This window comes from Urocitellus parryii, unplaced genomic scaffold (assembly GCF_045843805.1).
Source record: "Urocitellus parryii isolate mUroPar1 unplaced genomic scaffold, mUroPar1.hap1 Scaffold_2325, whole genome shotgun sequence".
Lineage (NCBI taxonomy): Eukaryota > Metazoa > Chordata > Mammalia > Rodentia > Sciuridae > Urocitellus > Urocitellus parryii.
In genome coordinates, this window is record NW_027552387.1 from 1 (window position 1) to 10,615 (window position 10,615).

Consider the following 10,615-nt stretch of genomic DNA (forward strand, 5'->3'; position numbering starts at 1 on the left):
ATGATGGTGGCTTAGGATCTGGACGCTTCCTTAAGAAGACTCCCAAAGTGCAAGCAGTAAAATCAAGAATCAATAAATGGCATGGATTCAAACTAAAACACTTCTTCTCAGTAAAGGAAACAATCAATAATGTAATGAGAGAGCCTACAGAATTGGAGAAAGTCTTTACCACATGTACCTCAGATAGAGCACTAATCTCCAGGACATATATAAAGAACTCAAGAAACTTAAAACCCTAAAAACAAATAATCCAATCAATAAATTGCCTAAGGAACTGAAAAGACACTTCACAGAAGAAGAAATATAATCCATTAACAAACAAATGAAAAAGAAATGTAAATCAAAACTACTATAAGATTTCATCTAAATCAGATGGCAATTATCAAGAATAAAGCAAAAATAAGTGTTGGCAGAGATGTGGGGAAAGGACACACTCATACATTGCTGGTGGAACTGCAAATTGGGACAACCACTATGGAAAGCAGTATGGAGATTCCTCAGAAAACTCAGAATTGAAACACCATTTGACCCAGCTATCCCATTCCTAATTTTATACCTTAAGGACTTAAATCAGCATACACAGTGATGCAGCCACATCAGTGTTTATTGCAGCTCAATTCACAATAGCTAAACAATGAAACCAACTTAGATGCCCTTCAACCAATGAATGGATAAAGATAATTGATACATATACACAATGGAAAATTATTCAGCCATAAAGAAGAATGAAATTATGGCATTTGCAGATAAATGGTGGAACTAGAGAATATCATGCTAAGGGAAAGGAGCCAATTCCTCCAAACAAAAGCTGAACATTATCTCTGATAAGCATATACTGATTCATAGTGGGGTGGGGAGGTAGGGAAGAATGAAGAAACTTTGGTTTGTGTAGAGGACTGTGAAGGAAGGTTATGACTTCAGGGATGGAAAGGACAGTAAAATGAGTCATACATAATTACCCTATGTACATCTATGATTATACAACTGGAGTGACTCTGCACCATGTACAACCAGAAGAAAGAGAAAGTGTGCTCCATTTGTGTACAATATGTCAATATGCCACATATAACTAATTTGAACAAATAAAATAAATAAATAGATGAGGTAGAACCACAAGGCAGGTTAGTACACACCTGAAATCCCAATGACTCTACAGGCTGAGGGAGAAGAGCTCAAGTTTGAGGCCAACCTCATCAATGTAGCAAGATCTTTCTTAAATAAAAAAAAATTAAAGAGAACTGAGGATGTAGCTCTGTGGAAAATATCCCTGGGTAAAATCCTCAGTTTAAAAAAAAAGAAAGAAAAATAGGTGGGGTCTTTAAGAGGTGATCAAAGCAATCAAAGCTTCATCCTTGTGTAGGGTTGATCCATATGAGAGCTTTGTCATTGTGCAGGGTTGATCTATTTATAGCTTTGTCCTTGTGCACGCTTGATCCATTCATATCCTGAACAGATTAATGAGTTTATTGGTGAACTTGAGAAGGGTTGATCCATCTATATCATGAGCAGATTAATGGACTTATGGGCTATCTTGAGAGTGAGGATGCTATAGAAACCAGCTATCTGGAGAATCCCAGTCCCTTCCCTCACTATATGATGTACTGAGCCACCTCAGTATTCTGCCAGCAAAAAGGCCATCACTAGATTCAGCCCTTTAATCTTGGACCAGAACCTTGAGTCAAATAAACTTCTTTTCTTTATAATTAAAAAAAAACAAACAACATTTCATCTGAAACACAATAAAATATAAAGGCTATGAGAGCTCTTAACTTCTTTTTGTGGAAAAAATGGCAAAATCATATTCCACATTTTCAGCCTTTAAACAAACCAGGCTCTGCTTTACTTTCCAAAAATACATTTAAATTCCCTCCCAGTATAAAGAGTAACACAAAATTTTATGTATATCTTATTGATAACAGGTTACCCTTATCCAGTTATAAAACATTAAATATCATAAATAAATATCAATCAAATTTTGTTATTTTTATATAAACCTGAAACAGACAATTGCTACACACAGTTTTAGTTTAGAGAACATCATCTTGGTAAAGGGCTCTACCAAGTCTTACATTTTAAAAGGCTTGTATTCTGTAAGAACATGAATATATCCAAATATGAAAAAGCTAGTAATGGTTAGTGTCACAATTAACTGTTTAACTTTAAAGTAAAATTTAGAATCCATAGTGTATAAAAATTATAATCACGGGTTTGCATGTTATCAGGACTAGCAAAAGTGAAAGGATAGCTTTCAATCTCTTAAAAATTTAGGAAACACTGTTAATAATCAGAAACAGACATAGTTAAAACAGATATAAGCCAGGTTTTTAAATGGCAGTGTGGCCCTTTTATGTCAGATACAATGTAGGAAAGAAAACACTTATTTGTTACTACATTGCCCAGAGTCCTCAGGAGTGGCTAGTGAGAATGTGGCCAGCAGCTCTCAGGATGCTCTGGGGCAAGAGCTGCAAAGGTTATGATGGCCTGTGCTACCCAGAATCCTTCAGGACCTGCAGTTCCTACAGCCCTCTGCATTGAGAGCAGCATGGACCAAATGACAGACTGCATGACCAGAGCCCTAAGGGACCTGCAGCTTGCAGAGAACTCTACAGTGAGGTCTATGTGGGCAGAATGACAAACTGTGCTTCTCATATCCCTTGGGTGCCTGCTGTTCCCAGGAGCTTCTGGGTTGAAGGCTGAAAAGGTAGAACACCAGGCTCAATGCAGGGTATGTCTTCACTGCATATAACTCACAAAAGTTTCTTTGATGAGAAACTACACTCTCCAGGGTACCAGGGAAAGCATGGGTCTGCAGTTCTTGTGGTCCTCCCAGTAGGGCTGTGCAGGCAAACACTAATCTACATTATCCAGAATCCCCATGAGCTGTGCCTTCCTCTGTGGTGATCAAATCATTAGCCTACATTACTTGAAATCCTCAGGGGCTATAGCTCCCAGAACCCTCTGTGGTGAATGGGCAAAATACAGGACTATGTTACCCACAAATCTTAGTTCCAGCATCTCCCAGGATCCTCTGTCATGAGAATTGTAGGAAACTTAACTATACTACCCAGAATCATTTAAGGGACATGTTGCCTGGGTGAGCATGTGGCCTGCAACTCCTAGAGGCCTCCACAGCAAAGGCTGTTCATGCTGAAGGTCAGATTACACTACCCATAATTCCTGAGGATACCCTGATTACTGTGAAGCCTAGAGTCCAAGAACCCTCCACAGTGAGGTCTGCATTACCAAGGCAAGCATGTGGCTTGCATTTATCCTGGCCCTCACAGGAGGCACACAAGCAAAACACTGACTTACATTACCCAGAATCCTCAGGAAACTGCAGCCCCCAAAATATTCTGTGGTGAGGGCTGCGGGGTAGAGAACTGAACTACACTACTCAGAATTCTTGGAGATGCCCAGGTGCCTGTGTGGCCTGACACTCGAAGGCCTCCACAGTGAGAGCTGTGCAGGCTGAAGGCAAAAATACTCTACCAGAATCCCCCAGGGCCTGCAGCTCCCAGACACCTACCTCTTGAGGACTGCATGGGCAAGATTTGTATTGCACCACCCAGACTCCTCAAGGGTGTCCAGGTAGGGTTGTGGTGTGCTGATACTGGGAGCCTTGATGGTGAGGTCCACTTAGGTAGGATGATCTGCACTGCCCAGAATAATCAATAGCCTGCAGCTCTAGACCTCTGAGGTCAGGAATGCTTGAACAAAGTGGACTACAATACACAGAATTCCTGGGGCCTCAGAGCTCTGAAAAGCAACTATAGTGTGGGCTGCACCAACCCAGCACCAGGCTACAATGTCCATGATCCTGGGGGTTCTGAAGCTCCCAGATGCCTCTGTAGTGAAGGCTGCATGGGATATGAGGGTAATTCTGCTACTTGAAGTTCCCTATAGGCTTCTGGAGTGAGGGCAACATGAGGAGGAGCTCCACATCCCCACACACATGACCCATAGTACCCTCAAGCTGCATGTATCCCGGAGATACACCCAGCTCAGTCTCCACTGCCAGGGTCCTACAGGGCACTTGAGATAGCATGTGGCACACAGCTCTGATGATCCTGCCTGGTGAGGGCTGTGTGGGCAGAACACCAAATTAGACTGTCAAGAATCTCTGGGAATAACTGCAACTCCCAGAGGCATTCATGGTGAGAGCTGGGAAACAAGGAAAGATAATTCAATCTAGAATGCCCCAGGGCAAGGGGTGCACCTTGCAGCTCCCGGAGGCTGCTGGGGGGTCTTGTGAGCTCAGGGTCTCACAACCTTGAAAGCAGTCAACATGGGCTGGGATTTAACTGCTTTTCTTAAGACCCATGACGTTAAAATTTGGCAGTCCTTGGTTACATCACTCAGTCACTTGTCTACGCTTCGCAGAGGCCTCTGTGTTGACCTGCTTTTGGCCTTCTGCCCTTGGGCACAAGAGTGAAGTGTCCAGGGTCTCCCTGCAGGTGCTCATGTCTGTTCCTCTGCCTGCCTGGCCCCTGGCTACAGCAGTGCGTGCCTTGGTTGAGTCCAGGGACCCGGGTCTCAGTCTCTTGGCCTCCCTTTTCTCTTCTCCTGAGATTCCACTTCTGGTGATGGCACAAATAAACACAGCCAGACTTAAAGAAGTGGGAATAGATCCTATTCAATAATAGCTGAGGCTACAGAAAGGCGCTGAGAGAAATAAGAAAGACAAGCCACCCTACTACCACTGCAGGTTAGCAGAAGCCTGCACTAGGCGTGGCCATCAGGGAGTGGTGTCTGTGCACGTGAGCAGAGTCTGACACTGGGCGTGGCCATCAGGGAGTGATGCCCAGTGTATGAGCAGAGTCTCGCACTGGGCGGGGTCAGCAGGGGACAGTGGCTCATGGTTCCATCTTTGTCCTCCCTTCTTCAGGGTGAGGACTAGAGCTCTTGTCTCAGGAAAAACTGCCAGCGTGCTGGGTCAACCACCAGGGAGCGGCAGACGGGCCTCAGGGATACACGCAGCTTAAGGGTACTATGGGTCACGTGTGTGGGGATGTGGAGCTCCTCCTCAGACCTGCTTTGGCTCTGAGGAGGTCCTCCTAGCTCGAGGCCGCTGAGTCCTCCGTGTGTGTCAGGGCTGAGGAGATACTCCCAGGTCAGGACGCTGGGTCCTCTGTGTGCCTCATGTCTGAGGAGGTCGTCACAGCTTGGGGACCCTGGAACCTCCGTGTGCCTCATGTCTGAGGAGGCCCTCCCAGCTCCTCTGGGACCCTGGGTCCTGCGTGTGCGTCGGGTCTGAGGAGATCCCCCAGCTTGGGGACCCTGGGTCCTTCATGTGTCTCCGGTCTGAGAAGGTCCTCCCAGCTCAGGGACCCTGGGTTCTTCGTGTGCATGGGGTCTGAGGAGGTCTTCCCAGCTCGGAGACGCTGAGTCCTCTGTGTGTGCCTCGGGTCTGAGGAGTTCCTCCCAGCTTGGGGACCCAGGGTCCTCTGTGTGCCTTGGGTCTGAGGAGGTACTCCCAGCTCGGGGACCCTGGGTCCTGGGTGTGCGTCAGGTCTGAGGAGATCCCCCAGCTCGGGGACCCTGGGTCCTTTGTGTGCCTGGGGTCTGAGGAGATACTCCCAGCTAGGGGACCCTGGGACCTCCATGTGCCTCATGTCTGAGGAGGCCCTCCCAGCTCGGGGACCCTGGGACCTCCGTGTGCCTCATGTCTGAGGAGGCCCTCCTAGCTCAGGGAGCCTGGGTCCTCTGTGTGCGTCGGGTCTGAGGAGATCCCCCAGCTCAGGTACCCTGGGTCCTCCGACTGCATTAGGTCTGAGGAGGTCCTCCCAGCTCAGGGACCCTGGGTTCTTCATGTGCATGGGGTCTGAGGAGGTCTTCCCTGCTCGGAGACACTGAGTCCTCTGTGTGTGCCTCGGGTCTGAGGAGTTCCTCCCAGCTCGGGGACCCTGGGTCCTCCATGTGCCTCCTGTCTGAAGCAATACTCCACCAGCTCGGCACCCTAGGTTCTCTGAGCACCTCTGGTCTGAGAAGGTAACTCCTAACTTGGGTACCCTGGTGGGTCACATGTATGGGACGGAGAGTTGCCTTCTTCTCAGCAGACTCAAGCATACTCCCACCTTGGGGACAATGTGGTTCATGTGTATGGGGACTTGGAGCTTCCTCTTAGAGCAGACTCAGGAATACTCCCAGCTTGGGGACATTTTATGTTGTGTCTACAGGGACTTTAGGGTCCCTTCTCTTTAGCTTCAGTGAGACTCACAGCTTGGGGACACTGTGGATCAAGGCTATTACTCTGTTCTAAGACCAGCTGTGGGTCAAGGCTATAGGGACACCTAGAGCTCCATTCTTTTCAGACCATCCTCAGGCAGATGCCTGTCTTGGAGACACTGTGGGTCATGTGTGTAGGGTCATACAGAACTCCCTTCTCCTCAGAGCAACCTCAGAGGGATGCCTCGCTTGGGGACACTGAGTCATATCCACAGGGATGCTCTTCTCAGACTAGCCTTAGAGATATCCTGGTTTGAGGATTCTGTGGGTCATGTCTATAGGCATTCCCAGAGCAGCCTCAGAGAGATTTTCCAGAAACTTCTGGATAAATAGGCTGCAGGTGAGAAAAAGGTGGGAAGTGGGAAGAGAAAGCAGATTCACTCCCTGCGCCCATTTGAGAGCTGAGGATGGAGCCTTGCTCTCCTTCATTATTTCAGCAAGGTTTACTTTGGGGAAACATCCCTTCAAGAGGCTCTGATTACTTGTCATCAAAACATGGCTACTTGGATGATTTCTGGCGCAGAGGGAGGAGGAATTGTTCTAACTGCTTATTTTTACTGTATTAAAGCAGGAAAAATATTAAAAAATGGAAAAGTAGATGTATGAAACCCACAAGGTTATTTAAGTTAAATATGTTATTTCTAATAAGCCAGAATTTGTGAAAAAATAATTCATGGATTTTATGGAACTAAATTAATCAAAATTTTGATTGAGAATACATTTTGTCTTTGGTTGAGCAAGTCAGTTTATTTGGCAGTGTATTTGTAATGGTATGCTAAATACTGTGTTGACATTCTACATCTGCTGAAATATCTTGACTATATAATGCTTTGGTATTATACCACAAAGTTAATTGAGGAAATTAATTTTAATTAATTGAAGTATTTATTTTAAGTAATGATTTCATTCTTTCCTCCTAGATCATGAACATTTTAAGTAAATCCAGAATTTGTTAAAAGTCAGATAACACTCAACCGTGGACCCCTATGTTCCTGGTTTTTGTCTCAATGGGAGATCTGTAAGCATCATTTTAAACTTTTTAAGTTGATTGATCATTCATAGATTTCTTATTTTAATCTTTTATTAAAGTGTTTTTTTTACTAGGAAATTACCCATTCCCTCTAGGTTTCCAATTTTATGTAGTAGGTTTCTGCAGTTTGATTTTTAATTTCTTCTCTAACTTTGAACTTCTGCTACGTTTATCAACAATATTTTTAAATATACTTTTTAGTTTACCTTGTTTTGATTGAATTATCTTGTTTGACAGTTCTCATTATTTCAAAAAGTTTTAATTATCATTTTCTTATTAAGGTCTTTGGAACAGTTTGTGTAACTTGGTGGCAGATAACTTGATTAACATGTGAGAGTCCCTGGGTTCCATTTCAGCACCAGACAATATGTCTTTGACAGGACCCAAGTGTCAGGGGAATTGTTCAAAATATTATGTATTTACACACACACACACACACACACACACACACACACACACACAGATCTTTTCCAAATTGGGTTGAAATTATTCTAAGCAAAATTTGCTAATCAACTTTATAGAAAGAAAGAGGATGGTGATATTTTAAAATTCCACCTATTGATATTACATGATATTTCAGCTTAAAACCACTGAAATAATTACAGTGTGTAAGAGAAAAGTCAATAGATTCTTTTAAAAAAAAGATACATTTACCAAAATAGACTTTTTTAAACAGACGTTTTCTACTTTTTCAAATTTAGAAAGCATATTTGAATATCTTATTAAAGTCTTGCATTCATCAAGTAGTTAGTTTCTCTTACTCCTTGCAAGCAAGGGAATTGACCTTCTAATAAGCATGGTTTATATATTGTCAGAAGTTCTTTTTGGAGAACTCTATCAAGTGTTTCTCATATATTCAAAACATCACTTAAAAGCATACCAGTGACCTTTTGATTTCATCAATCTTAATTTCTTTTGAAATAATGTGTGTATACATTAGTACTTACTAAATATTACTTTGTGTAGGAAATCACGTGATTTCATTTTATATAAATGCTGGTGCTCTATATTATATATTAATGATTTCAAAATATGAGTTGAGTATAACTCATATTTTGAAATCATTTAAAACATACATATACTTTTTACCATATTTTAATGAAGTAATATAAGTGGAGACTAGACATGTTAATATCATGAGCTGAAAAATAATTAAATATAGTTGAATTATTTTGGGGTATTCAACATAATGGTTTCCACCTTTTTCTATAAATGCCCCAGTTGTCTCATATTATATGCTTGGTTTGGAGTATTCTTTTAAATTTATTTATGGTGATGAGAATTAAGCTGATAACCTTGACTATGTTAGGCAAGCAATGAATTTCAGCCCTTTTAAAATATTATGTTGGGACAGGATTTTGCTAAGTTCCTGAGGTATTGAGGCTGGCTTCAAACTTTGTGATCCTCCTGCTTCAAGCTACAAAATAGCTGTGATTACAGTTCAAAGTGCCTAGTATGGCCTAGAGAACTTTATGTCATTATCATGTTTCTAATTTCTTTTTTTCACTCCAAAACACATTTATTCAACTAAAACAAAACATCTTTAAACATATTTTAACAATGTACAAATACATTTACAAAATAATCTGCTGATTAAAAGACTCCAACAAAGTTTGAAGTATCTCAACAGAATTTACAACTGCCTACAATAATTTGTAGATTGGTTTAGTTTACAGTTAAATATATTGCCTTGTTTAAGAAAAATTATTAATACAAATGTATGATTTATAATATCCCCATTATAGCAAGAAAAAATAGATTCATAAAATGTCTTTAGGTATTTATTATGCCAGGTATTTAAATGATTATTTTTACTATGACATAAGAATAATATTCATTTAGTACTAAAAGATTTTATTAGTCCAGAGACCACTGAAGAGTTTCCAGGAAGTTGCAAAATAAAATATGACTATCCTTTCTATGAAATAAATAGAACAGCAGCAATCCCTGGGTATCCCTTAAACATAAACTATAAAGATTCCATTTATTATTTAGACCTTAAGTATAAAAATAAAAGAAAATTTTAGAAACTAGTTTCACTTGTGCATGTCTAAGGTAAACAATTTCAACATGAAGTATATATTTAATATTAACAATTTTTTTAACTCATACAGAAACCAAGTGTTTACTCTTAATCATGAAATCAACTTATTTCTGAAAATAACCTATAGAAGTAATATGTAAACACACATACCTTTGAGATAGATTAAGAACATCCTATATTCTATGGATCAAAATGCAAATATCTCTGTAACATATGTAAACTAACACATTAATTTGGGATATACGGATACATTACTATATGCATATATATGTACACCATAAAATAAACTCTGACAATGTTCTTAATGATATCATACTTCCCAGCCTCAAATACTAGAAAAAGAAAATTAAAACTTTGTTTAAAAAAAGAAAACAGTTTTTATAGTAACTTTGCAAGTGAAAACAAAACAAACAAACAAAAATCAATGCTCCTTTTTACACTGGACTGAGATCTAAACAATTAAAAATCAAGAATCTCTTCAGCCATTCCCCAATATCACAGAAAACATAATTTTCTCTCTATTCAAGAAGTCTGTTCATTTCTGGTGTTTTGTCTTAAAAACTGCATTCCAAGATACCAGGTAGCCATGCTGGTTAAATTCTTCTGGCTGCCCACTTGCACCTAATGTAACCATACAGGTTGGCACCCTGTAGCACCACACCCATGGTAACCATGCCAACCATTTTGATCTGAGGGAGAAGAGAGCACTAAAGGCAAATATCACCCACAGCACTGGACAGGCAATTAGTCCTAAACAAAAGATTCTTGATTCAGCTTCTGAAACAGTTTTATTCTCCTGAGGAGATGCCTTCCTGGACTCAAACACCCAATGACTCTTTCCATCCTCATCAATATGATTCCACCACCCAAGGCCTACCATCAGTCTCTACCTGTGACATTCTTCACTGCCCAAAAGTCACATGACAACAACAAGACAATTGTCACCATACAAGCAATAAAGCTGCTGCTGAGCAATTCACAGAGAAGATAGACTATAATGGCACAGACTCAGAAGAACAAATGGAAAAATGATGCCACTGGAGGTTGGATTTTAGATTTTTTTTTGCCTATTAGTTGTCTCTTCTTCTGCATCAAACAATGAAACATCTTCAGTGTCATCATTGCTGTCCTGAGTGTAAAGCTCTGCCAGCGTCTCCTATTCCTACATGATTGCAGGGTACCCCTACAGGGCAGGTCACAAGGGAGCTGAAGAGGTGCCCGGAGGCTGCACCCCTTTCACTTCCTCGAGTGCATAAAGTGCTAGATGGGCCGAGGAAAAAGACCACCAGCACCCCACCCACCACACAGAGCATTTC

At 41.5% G+C, this 10,615-nt stretch overlaps 1 pseudogene; it reads right to left on the reverse strand.

Moving 5' to 3' along the window:
* Positions 1 to 9,821: 9,821 nt before the first annotated feature.
* Positions 9,822 to 10,247, reverse strand: LOC144251822 (Golgi apparatus membrane protein TVP23 homolog B pseudogene; annotated as a pseudogene).
* Positions 10,248 to 10,615: the final 368 nt, after the last annotated feature.